Source organism: Triticum aestivum, chromosome 3D (genome assembly GCF_018294505.1).
Source record: "Triticum aestivum cultivar Chinese Spring chromosome 3D, IWGSC CS RefSeq v2.1, whole genome shotgun sequence".
Classification (NCBI taxonomy): Eukaryota; Viridiplantae; Streptophyta; class Magnoliopsida; order Poales; family Poaceae; genus Triticum; species Triticum aestivum.
In genome coordinates, this window is record NC_057802.1 from 457,184,511 (window position 1) to 457,197,162 (window position 12,652).

The window sequence follows — 12,652 nt, forward strand, 5'->3', positions numbered from 1 at the left end:
CTTGCAGCAACACTAATCCCGCAAGCTGAAAGAGACGTGCAAACCGAAGCCTAACACAGTCAAGTCGGGGATAGGCGGCAATCCCTTATTCGATAAAGAATGCCATGAGCATACATTTAGAGTGTGGGCAAGCATAAAAAATCCAACATGGATAATAAGTCTAACAGCGATGGTGGGCGTCATCCTTGCCTTGGCTAGTTAAAACTAAGAGCAGCAGAGCAAATATGTGTATTACACAGACAAACAGGGGTGCTGCTGTTGGGTTGCCACATCAAAGAGCCAGGTTTATTACTGCTAAAAAAATACTTAACGGCCACAATGAATTATTATCAAAGGAATGGCAACAAATCTAAGGGTTTATTTTTGGCAAAATATCCAAGGTTGAGAATGCAAAAATGCAAAAAAAACACCGATCTACTATAGTTGTTTAACCATCACCACACTAGCATACATGTGTTCAAGAGAGCCGTTCAATCAAAGAATTGAAGACAGATAAAAGAAAGAGAAATGTTTCGTTCTGTTAAGAAGTATACTCCAAGCTATATCTAAATTGTGATGAAATGCATAGGTCCAACCGATGACTACACAGCAGCAACTACTTCAGACATTTGCCGGAGAAATGTTCATCTTTTTTATTCTTCAAAGACGTAAAAAGAAATAACTACACAGCACCAACAACAGTAGACTCTCACCCACCTAGAACTAGATCAACCAAGCATTAGTTTTTAAAAGCTCAGTTTAAGATACTTCAACGACGAAAAATCTTAGTAGCATCTCCTTGTAAGACCATATGCTCAGTTGACAAACGATTCACATGCAACTCCTCTACATTATATCACACCAACACAGAGAGATGCATCTCTAGATGAGGAGCAAAAACACGTTGATGGCATGCTAGGCATCAGTTTTAAAAAAGCTTGATTTTAGATCATTAGAGACCGGAAAGGCCACAGCAGTCTAAATGTTTCACATCCTCTGCCCAGCACGACATCATCATCGTCACAAAAATTCCCTAAATAGTCAGCTATCCATGTAGGAACATTAATTATGCTTAGAGCTAGAGGTGCATCTTGAAGGATGCATGTCAACAGCTAGCAAAGTGTAGCATATTGAAGCATGCTTGTCGTGTACCTTCGATTAGAGCAGCAGCCCGTAAGAAGCCCTTCATCGTGTGTCAACAATAGTGGATTCCCTGTAGTAAGCAACAACCAAGACAATGAGAGATTCAGGGCTGCAGAGAAACAAAGTTCAGACCATAGCAAATAAACATAGATGGATTACCCACCCTGTAGCTGCAGAGACCCAGCAGCAGCAGCAATAGGTAGTAGAAGAAGAGGTCAGAGGCTTCCATAGCAACGACAGCTCCTTCTGAGCGGAGCAAGAACTCCCCTGATTGCATGCACAACATATGGTGTCAGAGATGAGCAAGGAGCTAAATAAAATACTTGTAGGAATAGACACACAGAAGCAGACCTTCATGCAGTCCTCAATATGCAGAAACTACGGCAGCAGGTGGCATTCAGGATCAAAAGCATACAACTACAACAAAGCAGGGCATAATTCAGTTATAATCTGCACGACTGAAACTGCTCAAATTTTGGTCCTGATCTGCAGGTATGCAGCACGCATAAGTGACCACAGAGGATACGACCACAGCAAAACAGGGGAGCAATTCAGTTCTAGTAGATCAGATCTCGAACAAGAGCTACTCCTACTCTGGACTGGAGTGGCAAACGCAGGGACGAACCTGTTGAGCAGCGAGGCACGCGAGGGAGGCGGGGATCTGGCCAGAGAAGGCGTTGTCGCTGAGCTTAAGCGAGATGAGGAAGCGGTAGTTGGCGAGCTCGGAGGGGAGCGGGCCGGTGAGGCCGTTGCCAGAGAGGTCGAGGTTGACGACGAAGGGGATCCAGTCGCAGAGCGCGGGGGGTATCTGGCCCTCGAGCGCGTTGGAGGAGAGGTCGACCGTGTTGGCGGAGCGGCAGTACTGGAGCGCGGGTGGCATTCTGCCCTGGAGGCCGAAGCCAGAGAGGGAGACGGCGAGGATGCGCGACTCCTACGGGTTCCAGCAGGAGAACGCCGGAGAAGTCGTAGACGGCACCCGCCGAGGTGTTGCTAGTCCAGGACGAGAGGTGGCCCTCGGGGTCCTTGAGGTCGCTCTTGACGCCGCGGAGGCACTTGGCGTCGTCCTCCTGCGACTCCGCCGCCGACCCCGGCGGTGGCTGCGGCGGGCGGGCGGGAGGGTGAGGGCCAGGGCCAGCAGGCGGAGCGAGGGCGGCATGGCGGATTGGTGGTGGAGGCCGTGGTGGTGGTGGGGGTGGTGAGGCGGCGGGGCGGGAAGGTCGGGGCCGGGAGGGAGAGCGGAGAGGGGAGGCGTGCGCGGACGGAGAAGAGAGCGAGGGGAGAAAGAAAGGAGGCAGGGGGTGGATGGAAAATGTCCACGAGGACTAGGGTTTTGGCTTAGGTGGGCTTGGGTGAGGACTGTCGTTGGATCCGCGAGCATCCGACGGTGTTCCATCCACGATCCGCGTGAAATGCCCACAGACCAATCAAAATGTAGCACACGGGTACGATGTCATGACCATCTAAATTGGTCGTAGTTGACTAAAAAATTGATCGTGGTTGATTAAAAATTCATTTTCCATTTTTCGAGTGCCCCAAATGAGGTTTTTTTGTGAAGGAACTACCAAATAAATGTTCTAAAAATGGACCAAATCAATTTTATAAAATACTAGGACATGTTTAATGCACAATTGACACAATGGTTGGGTGTCAAAAGCCTTGATCCACCTCTGGTGAAAAAGAAAAATTTCCGTCGATTCAACTGGAAGCGGGTCAAATTTGAATTGTAGCTGCCTCATAGTTTGCTCTTTATTTTTTTCCAAAAATTATTTCTAGGTTCATAACTATCTATTTAATAAGGGAAACATCAAAAGATTTCCAAGATTCAACAACTAGCTAGGAACGGTCAAGCCCGCCGTTTTGACCGCATTTTGAAACGGACATAAAAAATTGAAAAAAATCAAAAAATTAGAAAACCTTCGCATTGTGTCATCATATGTGACCAAGTTTCCAGGAAAAGTAATAAACTTCTAATACGGCAATTATTTTAAGAAAGTGTTCTCAGAAACGAGCTATCATGCGTGAAGATTCATGGCTTTCAAGCCAAATGATCAATCTTATGGCCACATTCATGGCATAGTTTGTTCAAATGATCTCATATTGTGCACAAGGGTGCATATTGGAATGGCAAACAATGTTGCCTAAGGAAGTTTTCATTTTCTTTGGACGAAAAAACCATTTTTCATTTTTCGAGTGCCCAAAAGGAGGTTTTTTTGTGAAGGACCTCCCAAATAATTGTTGCAAAATTGGACCAAATCAATTTTATAAAATACTAGGACATATTTAATGTAAATTGAACAAATGGTTGGGTGTAAAAAGTGTTGATCCACCTCTCGTAAAAAAGACAAATTTCCGCCGATTCAGGTGGAAACGGGTCAAATTTGAACTGTAGCTGCCTTGTAGTTTGCTATTTATTTTTTCCAAAAATCATTTCTAGGTACATAAGTATCTATTTAATCAGACAAACACCAAAACAATTCCAAGATTCAACCACTAGCTAGGAACGGTCATTCCCGCCGTTTTGACCGCATTTTGAAACGGGCATAAAAAATTCAAAAAAAATCAAAAAATTGGGAAACCTTCGCATTGTGTTATTATATGTGGCCAAGTTCCCAGGAAAAATAACAAACTTGTAATACGACAATTTTTTAAATAAGTGTTCTCAGAAATGAGCTATCATGCGTGAAGATTCATGGCTTTCAAGCCAAATGATCAATCTTATGGCCACATTCATGGCATAGTTTGTTCAAATGATCTCATATTGTGCACAAGGGTGCATATTGGAATGGCAAACAATGTTGCCTAAGGATGTTTTCATTTTCTTTGGACAAAAAAACTATTTTCCATTTTTCGAGTGCCCAAAAGGAAGTTTTTTTGTGAAGGACCTCCCAAATAATTGTTGCAAAATTGGACCAAATAGATTTTCTAAAATACTAGGACATATTTAATGCACAATTGACCAAATGGTTGGGTGTAAAAAGTTTTGATCCACCTCTCGTGAAAAAGACAAATTTCCGCCGATTCAGGTGGAAGCGGGTCAAATTTGACTTGTAGCTGCCTTGTAGTTTGCTATTTATTTTTTCCAAAAATCATTTCTAGGTACATAAGTATCTATTTAATCAGAGAAACACCAAAAAAATTCCAAGATTCAACCACTAGCTAGGAACGGTCATTCCCGCGTTTTGACCGCATTTTCAAACGGGCATAAAAAATTCAACAAAAAACAAAAAATTGGGAAACCTTCGCATTGTGTCATTATATGTGGCCAAGTTCCCAGGAAAAATAACAAACTTGAAATACGGCTATTATTTTAAATAAGTGTTCTCAGAAACGAGCTATCACGTGTGGAGATCAATGGCTTTCAAGCCAAATGATCAATCTTATGGCCACATTCATGGCATAGTTTGTGCAAATGATCTCATATTGTGCACAAGGGTGCATATTGGAATGGCAAACAATGTTGCCTAAGGAAGTTTTCATTTTCTTTGGACGAAAAAAACATTTTCCATTTTTCGAGTGCCTAAAAGGAGGTTTTTTTGTGAAGGACCTCCCAAATAATTGTTGCAAAATTGGACCAAATCAATTTTCTAAAATACTAGGACATATTTAATGCACAATTGACCAAATGGTTGGGTGTAAAAAGTTTTGATCCACCTCTCGTGAAAAAGACAAATTTCTGCCGATTCAGGTGGAAGCGGGTCAAATTTGAACTGTAGCTACCTTGTAGTTTGCAATTTATTTTTTCCAAAAATCATTTCTAGGTAGATAAGTATCTATTTAATCAGAGAAACACCAAAAAAATTCCAAGATTCAACCACTAGCTAGGAACGATCATTCCCGCCGTTTTGACCGCATTTTGAAAGGGGCATAAAAAATCAAAAAAAACCAAAAATATTTCAAGATTCAACCACTAGCTAGGAACGGTCATTCCATCTGTTTTGACCGCATTTTTAAACGGTCATAAAAAATTAAAAAAAAAAATAAAAAATTTGGAAACCTTTGCATTGTGTCATTATATGTGGCCAAGTTCCCAGGAAAAATAACAAACTTGTAATATGGCAATTATTTTAAATAAGTGTTCTCAGAAACGAGCTATCACGTGTGGAGATCAATGGCTTTCAAGCCAAATGATCAATCTTATGGCCACATTCATGGCATAGTTTGTTCAAATGATCTCATATTGTGCACAAGGGTGCATATTGGAATGGCAAACAATGTTGCCTAAGGAAGTTTTCATTCTCTTTGGACGAAAAAACCATTTTCCATTTTTTGAGTGCCCAAAAGGAGGTTTTTTTTGTGAAGGACCTCCCAAATAATTGTTGCAAAATTGGACCAAATCAATTTTATAAAATACTAGGACATATTTAATGCACAATTGACAAAATGGTTGGGTGTAAAAAGTTTTGATCCACCACTCGTGAAAAAGACAAATTTCCACCGATTCAGCTAGAAGCGGGTCAAATTTGAACTGCAGCTGCCTCATAGTTTGCTATTTGTTTTTTCCAAAAATCATTTCTAGCTACATAAGTACCTATTTAATCATAAATACATGGTTTGGTGGCGATACGTCGAGGTTTGGGCGGTGGCCGAGGGCCCCAACTCTAGAGCGCGTAAACTCGCATGCCCGCCGCGTGGTCACCGCGTGACCGTGGCGTTGCCATGTGTTCTGGGCGGCCTAGGCATGTCTAGTGGGTTGGGCACTCCCTAGGTAGGTGCTAGGAAGAAAATTACAACAAAAGATTCTCACAAGGAGACCGATCGATGCTCAAACATGAATTAGCAGCCAAGTGTTTGATTAGCGGTACGGGAAATGTACATGGCTAATGGGCGTGAGTTTTGGCTGAGGATGATCAGTTACTAAGAAGATCATCTTCACAAAATTTCAGCTCAAAAGGAGGAGCCTAGGTGGTACTTGCTTTGCAAAGTACCACACTGGACATAAATACGAATGTTGAAGGTGGGCTCAAAATAATGAATGGATTGAGCTGGCATTTGGTGGAGGATGGTTATTTGGGTATAGGAAAGCACCGTAGAAAATGGATACTATTTGGACATGCCAAAGTGGTACTTTCTTCACAAAGTGTTGTTGTGAATACAATAGGAAAATGAATATTGTTGAATTATTTTTGAACTAGGAAAGGAAGGTTTTTTTACATATTTGACGAAGATATGACCCAAAGAATTTATGAGATTTTTTGGGAATTTTGGGAATGACAGAAATATAGGTTGCTTCACAACCTGGGGCAAAAATTGCCACATGGACATGACACATAGGCAAAACTGATGAGGTGGCGCCTAGTCATAGCAACCCACCACAATTTACAAGGTTATGACCATCTATATTGGTCATGATCAGCTAGAAATAAGCAGCGGACCAGTGCTATCTGCTTTATGACCATTTTGTGTAAGGAAATTACGACCTTTCTGACCAAAATGGTCGTTATAGTTTAGGGTTTGGAGCCCGCCGAACAGCTTTTGACCAATTGGTCTGAATTGGTCATAGATCTATGACCAATTCTTCCAGGGTCACTGACAGAAGGTCACTAGTTGACATATTTCTTGTAGTGTGCTAGGAGTTGTTCCGCTGCTAGCATAGAGAAAGTGTAGTATTGCAGGCGTAGTGTCGCCGTGCTGATGTGCTTCTTTGTAACATCAAACCCTTGTATTATTATTCTTGTAATAAGAGCTGATTTGTTCTATGTCAAGCAATGCCGTATTCCAGAGACTTCTCCTCGATCTCTGGGCTGGAATACGTGCGTTCCAGTTTCTCTGAGCCGGGGTGCCACATATATGATCGGCAATACCTCCGTAATGCGCGCATGCATAGTATCATAAGTTAGTATCTTAGGTTGCCTTATTAATTGTCATGCATGACACAAAGTAGCACAACATTTAATATGATATGGTATCATGATATGATACCACACCCTCTCTTCCCTCATTTAACTGTGTGCCACATCATCCAAAAAGTCTAGTTGGCATGCATCATACCGCTTGATACTCACATATTACGACCAACCTTATTAGGGTGGCCATAGTGGGGGTATCATAGCCGATATCATGCACTCGGGAATAGAAAATATGATGATGTGGCAAAGAAGCAGTAACATAGGTAGATACCGTAACATATATATATATATAATAAATGCTATACTACTTTGTGTCATGCATGGCCATAAATACGATCATCTATGATATATACTACTCTATGATACTATATATGCACTATGAAGGTACGTACGTAGTATCATACACTAGTATCATATGCATGATACTATATGATACTCCCCACTATATAAGGCTGGCCATAGAGGTGGTATCATAGCCGACGATGTCATGCACTCGGAAATAGCAAGTATGTTGATGTGGCAAAGAATTAAATATATATAAAGAGGGTTAGAGTAACATATAGGTAGATATGGTATCATGTTAAATGCGATGCTAATTTGTGTCATGCATGGCAATAAATATGATCTATATATGATACTATACTCTATGTATTATACTATGTGCTATAATTAATTAAAGGTAGTATCATACACTAGTATCATATATACTGTATATCCATGATACCAGTATATGACACTCTCCACTATACTCGTGATTTCTTACCGTGGAAAAAAATTGGAGGCGAAACGATGAACTCATGTTTTGATTCGAACAAAAATATGATGCTAGGTAATGTAAATGTTTTCAAAGAGCACACGGTTCACTCACGGAAGCCGTGTGGCCACTAAACCGTGGCCGATGCACACCCCCCCTCTGCCATGCGTGTGATCTGAGTCGTGCGTTCTGATTGGCCAGAACCCAAACCCCACGGATCGTAAGTCTGCACCATTGGATTCTCCTTGATCGAACAGCGATCCTCATCCCTTTCGACAACACATGTAAATGTTTTCAAATAGCCCCTCCCAAAAAATGTTTTCAAATAGCACACGGTTCACACACGAAAGCCGTGTGCCTACCAAACCGTGGCCGATGCCCCCCCTTTGCTGCGCGCGCGATCTGTGTCGTGCGTTCTGATTGGCCAGAAGCCAAACCCCACGGATCATACGTCTGCACCATTGGATGCTCCCAGATCGAACGGGAATCCTCATCCCTTTCGACAGGAAATGCAGTCCGGCTAGGAATTGATTTATATGCCAACATGCACGGTAAATGCCAAAAAATGTCTTACATATAGCACACGAGACCTGAAATGCGCCAGCAAATCAAACCCGTGGTAAAATTGTGATTGGTTTACGTGGGAAAAATTTAAAGGCGAAACGATGAACTCACGTCTTTATTTCAAACGAAATTATTCGGTTTGTGCACACGAGCCCTTAGAGGCAACCGTTTGCATAGGCCTTTCCGCACGCGCGGTGACCGGGGATATGTTTCACCCTTTTCACCTAGGCCGCCAACACCCCCCACCGTCCGCCCACGTTTCACTCAACTAGTCCACCCAATCTCCTTCGCCAGCTCCCCCTCCCCCAGATCCACAGCAGAACCCTCTTCGGCGCCGCCGTGCTCACCCCGGTCGTGTGCCCGCTCTTCGGAGTCAAGCCTACCTCCACTACCATTCCCAACACGCGGCGGCCCGTGCCTCGTCGTCTTCGTTTGCTCGCCAGCCACCCTCGAGCATATCGATGCAGTAACCCTCGCCTCTTTGTGGTCCGGCCGGGTTTAAGAAGCATGTTAGTTACTGCTCTCCATCGCGGTGAGGCATATTTCCTCGCAGTCCCTCTTCCAATTTCGTTCTGTATGTTCCAAAATTGGCTATAAAATAACAAAGAGCGTATATATGTTCATTATCTACCTTCCTTACTACATATAAGCTGTATTTGTTCCAATAAGTTACTGCCTATTTACAGATCGCGGGCGCCCGAGTCTCACAAACTTAACAAATTAGCCATACATTTTCTAAATTATTGCATGGCATGTTTAGAAAGCTTGATACCAAGTTGTTAGTTTTATGCTTATCCTCCTTTCCTGAGTTTCGCATGTGTTCTTTGTAGATGCCGAGTAGCAGCGACATCACTCATGCTTTAGGCCATGTATCTTCATCTGATTCGGACAACCTTAGGTCTTCAGCAGATTGTGAGGGATCAAGTAGTCTTGAACGGGATAGAGCTGCAGCAATTACCCTTCCAGTCAGGACACGGAGGAACGCTCCAAGGAAGCCCACACACCAGCCTAAAGGTGTATATGAAGTAACCGATATTGATTTAAAGTCTTGGGCTCCAACTAAACCAAATAAAGCACGCATGAGGTTCAGGAGTGTGTGTGGACTTGTTGGTAGGGCAAGGCTCAACATTAATCTGCCAGGGTTTCGGAAGGCTGACACAGAAACATGACGAAGGATAGTCCGGGAGATCATGGATCACTTCAACGTTCCAGAGCAGTGGAGAATGCAGGAGGAACACGCTGCATTGAAGAAGGCTAGGGATGCTTGGAGAAACTGGAAGGACGTGTTGTACAAGAAGTACTTGAGTGAAGGCAAGGACCCAATCCCCGCATACCCCCAAATTACAAAGGCAGACTGGGTAGAATTCAAAAGGGTCAGGGCAACTAAAGAGTTTGCTGAGAAGAGTTTCAAGCAATCGGAACTTCAGAAGAAGAACATACACCCCCACTATCGTGGTGGGCGCACGACAGATGCCAAGGGATGGCTAAAGAGAGGAGGAGGCTCGAGGGCGCTGGTGGGCTCCAGAGGCGAGGTTGGCATGAGCGGGCGCGGGACACCGGACATACCCAGGTTCGGGGCTCTCCGGAGAGATAATACCCTAGTCCTGCCGAGTGTAGTTGGATGATCGATAGTACAATGTTGCTCCTGGAGATGTATGGAGGAGGAAGGAGACTGGCAAAGGCATGGGCTGCTCCTTCTCTCCGGTGTTGCTATTTTGTGGCTAGTCCTCCTGCTTCGTCCCCCAAATGATCGTGGGCTCCCGGGGGGTTTTATTGTCCAACCCTCTGGGGGCACAATGGTAATGTTACAAGTCGGTGGGTCCGTGTTGTCGGTGTCCGGGGTCCTGGGCTGGGCCCCGCTGAGGGCTTGTGGTTCGCCGGGATCCCCTAGGTGCGGGCCCCGCAAGCCTAGGGGGACTGTGCGTCGTCTTGTCGATCGTCAGGGCGTGGCCGAGTTGAGCCGCATATAGTGCTCTCCGTCCGGTTGCCGCTTGCTGTCGTCAGCGGTGAGGGTGGGGGCATTGTTGCCACGCTGGCCCTGGTCAGCGGGTAGGTGAGGGGCACTGTTGCCACGTTCTTGCTGACCAGAGGCATGGGCAGGGCACTGTTGCCCCGGTCATTGTTGATTGAAGTCTCGTCCCCATCATACGGCCTGGATGGGACGGGAGCCGACCCGTGGCTGGATTTCGTAGCACGCCATGGGTGGCGCTGGCTTGGTGAGGAGGCTTTGGCCGTGCCGGGTTCGGCTGCCTTGTGCCAGTTGTTGGGGCCGAGTCGACGTGTCTTGCCGGGTCGGCTACTCTGGCCGACTTGCGGGGCTTGGCCGGGTCGAGCGACCCGGCCAAGCGCGCGCCGGTATTGAGGGGCGGTGTCAGCCCCGTTGTTTTTGAAGAAGATCCGGGTTCCGTTGCCTGCCCGGGGTCCATCCCCCCGACAGTAGTCCCCGAAGCTGTGAAGGTTCGTCGTCTTCGGATGAGTGGGCCTTCATAGTTTCCCCCTTAAGCAAGGTGGATTCTGCGAGCGCCGGGTCCGGCAACACCCACTGTGTGCCGGTTTTCTCGGAAACCGGATCGCAGCGTCTCGGTCGTGGCGGGGACCGAGAAGTCCGCCGAATCTTGGGGCAATCCCTCGGGCCTTGCTCGGGGCGCCATGTGGTGCTCGGAAGCCGAAGGGGCCTGACAGGCCACGCGCGTGACGGGACTGGGCGACGGGCTGGGGCCCACCGCTGCGCGCCCTCGGCCCAAGCGCGCGGATTTATTGCGGCGTCCGGGGGCCGGTTGCTCTTCCCCGGGCAGTTACTGCGCGTGTACGTGCGCACTTATTGCGGGGTAGTGGAACGGGCGCATGCAGACGATCTCACTTCCCCACTTCCCCACGTTCAAACCGAGGGTTATAAATCGGGGGGCAGGGGGGCTGCGGACATTATTCTCGCTCGCGCCCTCCTGTCCCTTTGCTCTCGCTCCGCTCTTTGCAACCGACGCACTGCGGCGCCCGCTGCTCCGAGCAGAACTCCTTCGCCGTCCATCTTCCTTCTTCTTCCTTCGACCATGTCGCTGCCATCGGGCTCCTGGATGGGCTCGAACGTCACCTCCGAGGACATCACCCAGCTCCGGGCGACGCGGCGCCTGCCGCGGGAGACGGACGTCGGCGTCCGCCTGCCGCGCGGCGAGCAGAGGCCTCGGCCCGAGGGGCAGGAGCGCGTGGTCTTCCTCATGCACTTCGAGCGCGGGTTCGGGCTGCCGGCGAGCACCTTCTTCCGTGCTTTCCTGGAGTTCTTCGGGCTCCAGCTGCATCATCTTGGCGCCGGCGCCATCGTCCAGCTCTCCGGCTTCGTCACCCTCTGCGAGGGGTACCTGGGTGTCGAGCCTACGATCGACCTCTGGGCGCGCTTCTTCTCCTTGAAGCAGTAGGGCCCGCTGGCCGAGGAGTTCACCGATTGCGGCGCCGCCGTCATCTCGAAGCGGTCGGGGGCGCATTTCACCAAGATCTCGCTGGAGGACTCTGCCAAGAAGTGGCAGAACTTCTTTTTCTACGTCCGCAACCTTGGAGCGGATCGCATCAATCTTCCGGCCTTCGCCATCACACCGCCACGGGCGAAGACGAACTGGGGCTACTCGCCCAAGCGCCCGTCGCAGGAGATCTTTAATCTCTGCGAGTGGGTGACGGTGATGAGGACGCAGGAGGAGCTCACCGGCACCGACCTCCTCGCCGCGTTCATCATGCGCCGGGTCCTTCCGCTTCAGGGGCGCTCCTGCCTCATCGGCGAAATGGTCGGCCTTCAAGACCCCAACCGCATGGGGTCGACGCGGCTGCCCGCGGAGCAGGTCGCGCGCGGCGTGAACGACATCTCCAAGGCCAACCTTGGGGAAGACTGGCGGTTCGGCAAGGCGCCGTACAGCCAGTCGAATCCGGCGCCGCAGGTGAGTATCTGGTCTTCTCACTTTGCTGCCGTGCACCTTCTCATCCGTCCTGACACGACGCGGGGGGTACTTCTGAACGCGATTCGGCATCCTTACGCCCGGGCCCCGTCGCAGGTGGAGCCGGTGGCGCTAGAGGTGCCCGTGGCTCATGGCGGGGAGGAGGAGGCCGAGTCCGACGCCGGCGCTGGGCGTTGCGCGGGTAAGTCTCGTGTTTTTCTTCATGTGTTTTGAATTGCTGACCGCGGCATGGAGCGGTCGATGCTGACGCCAGTTGTTGGTGTAGCGGCGTTGGGCGGGGGAGGCGGCGACGCGAGCGGAGCCGGGTCCTCGCATGGGGCGGCGCCGAGCCGCCCACATGGGAAAGACAGCGTCGCGCCACGACCCCGGGCCCCGAAGCGCACGGCGGACCCGGCCGGGGCCGGGAGGCCGGCCAAGAGGAAGCGCGG

General features: G+C 48.1%; 1 pseudogene; it reads right to left on the bottom strand.

Moving 5' to 3' along the window:
• Positions 1-1,225: 1,225 nt before the first annotated feature.
• LOC123076364 (inactive LRR receptor-like serine/threonine-protein kinase BIR2) lies at positions 1,226-12,296 on the bottom strand (annotated as a pseudogene).
• Between the last annotated feature and the right edge of the window lie 356 nt (positions 12,297-12,652).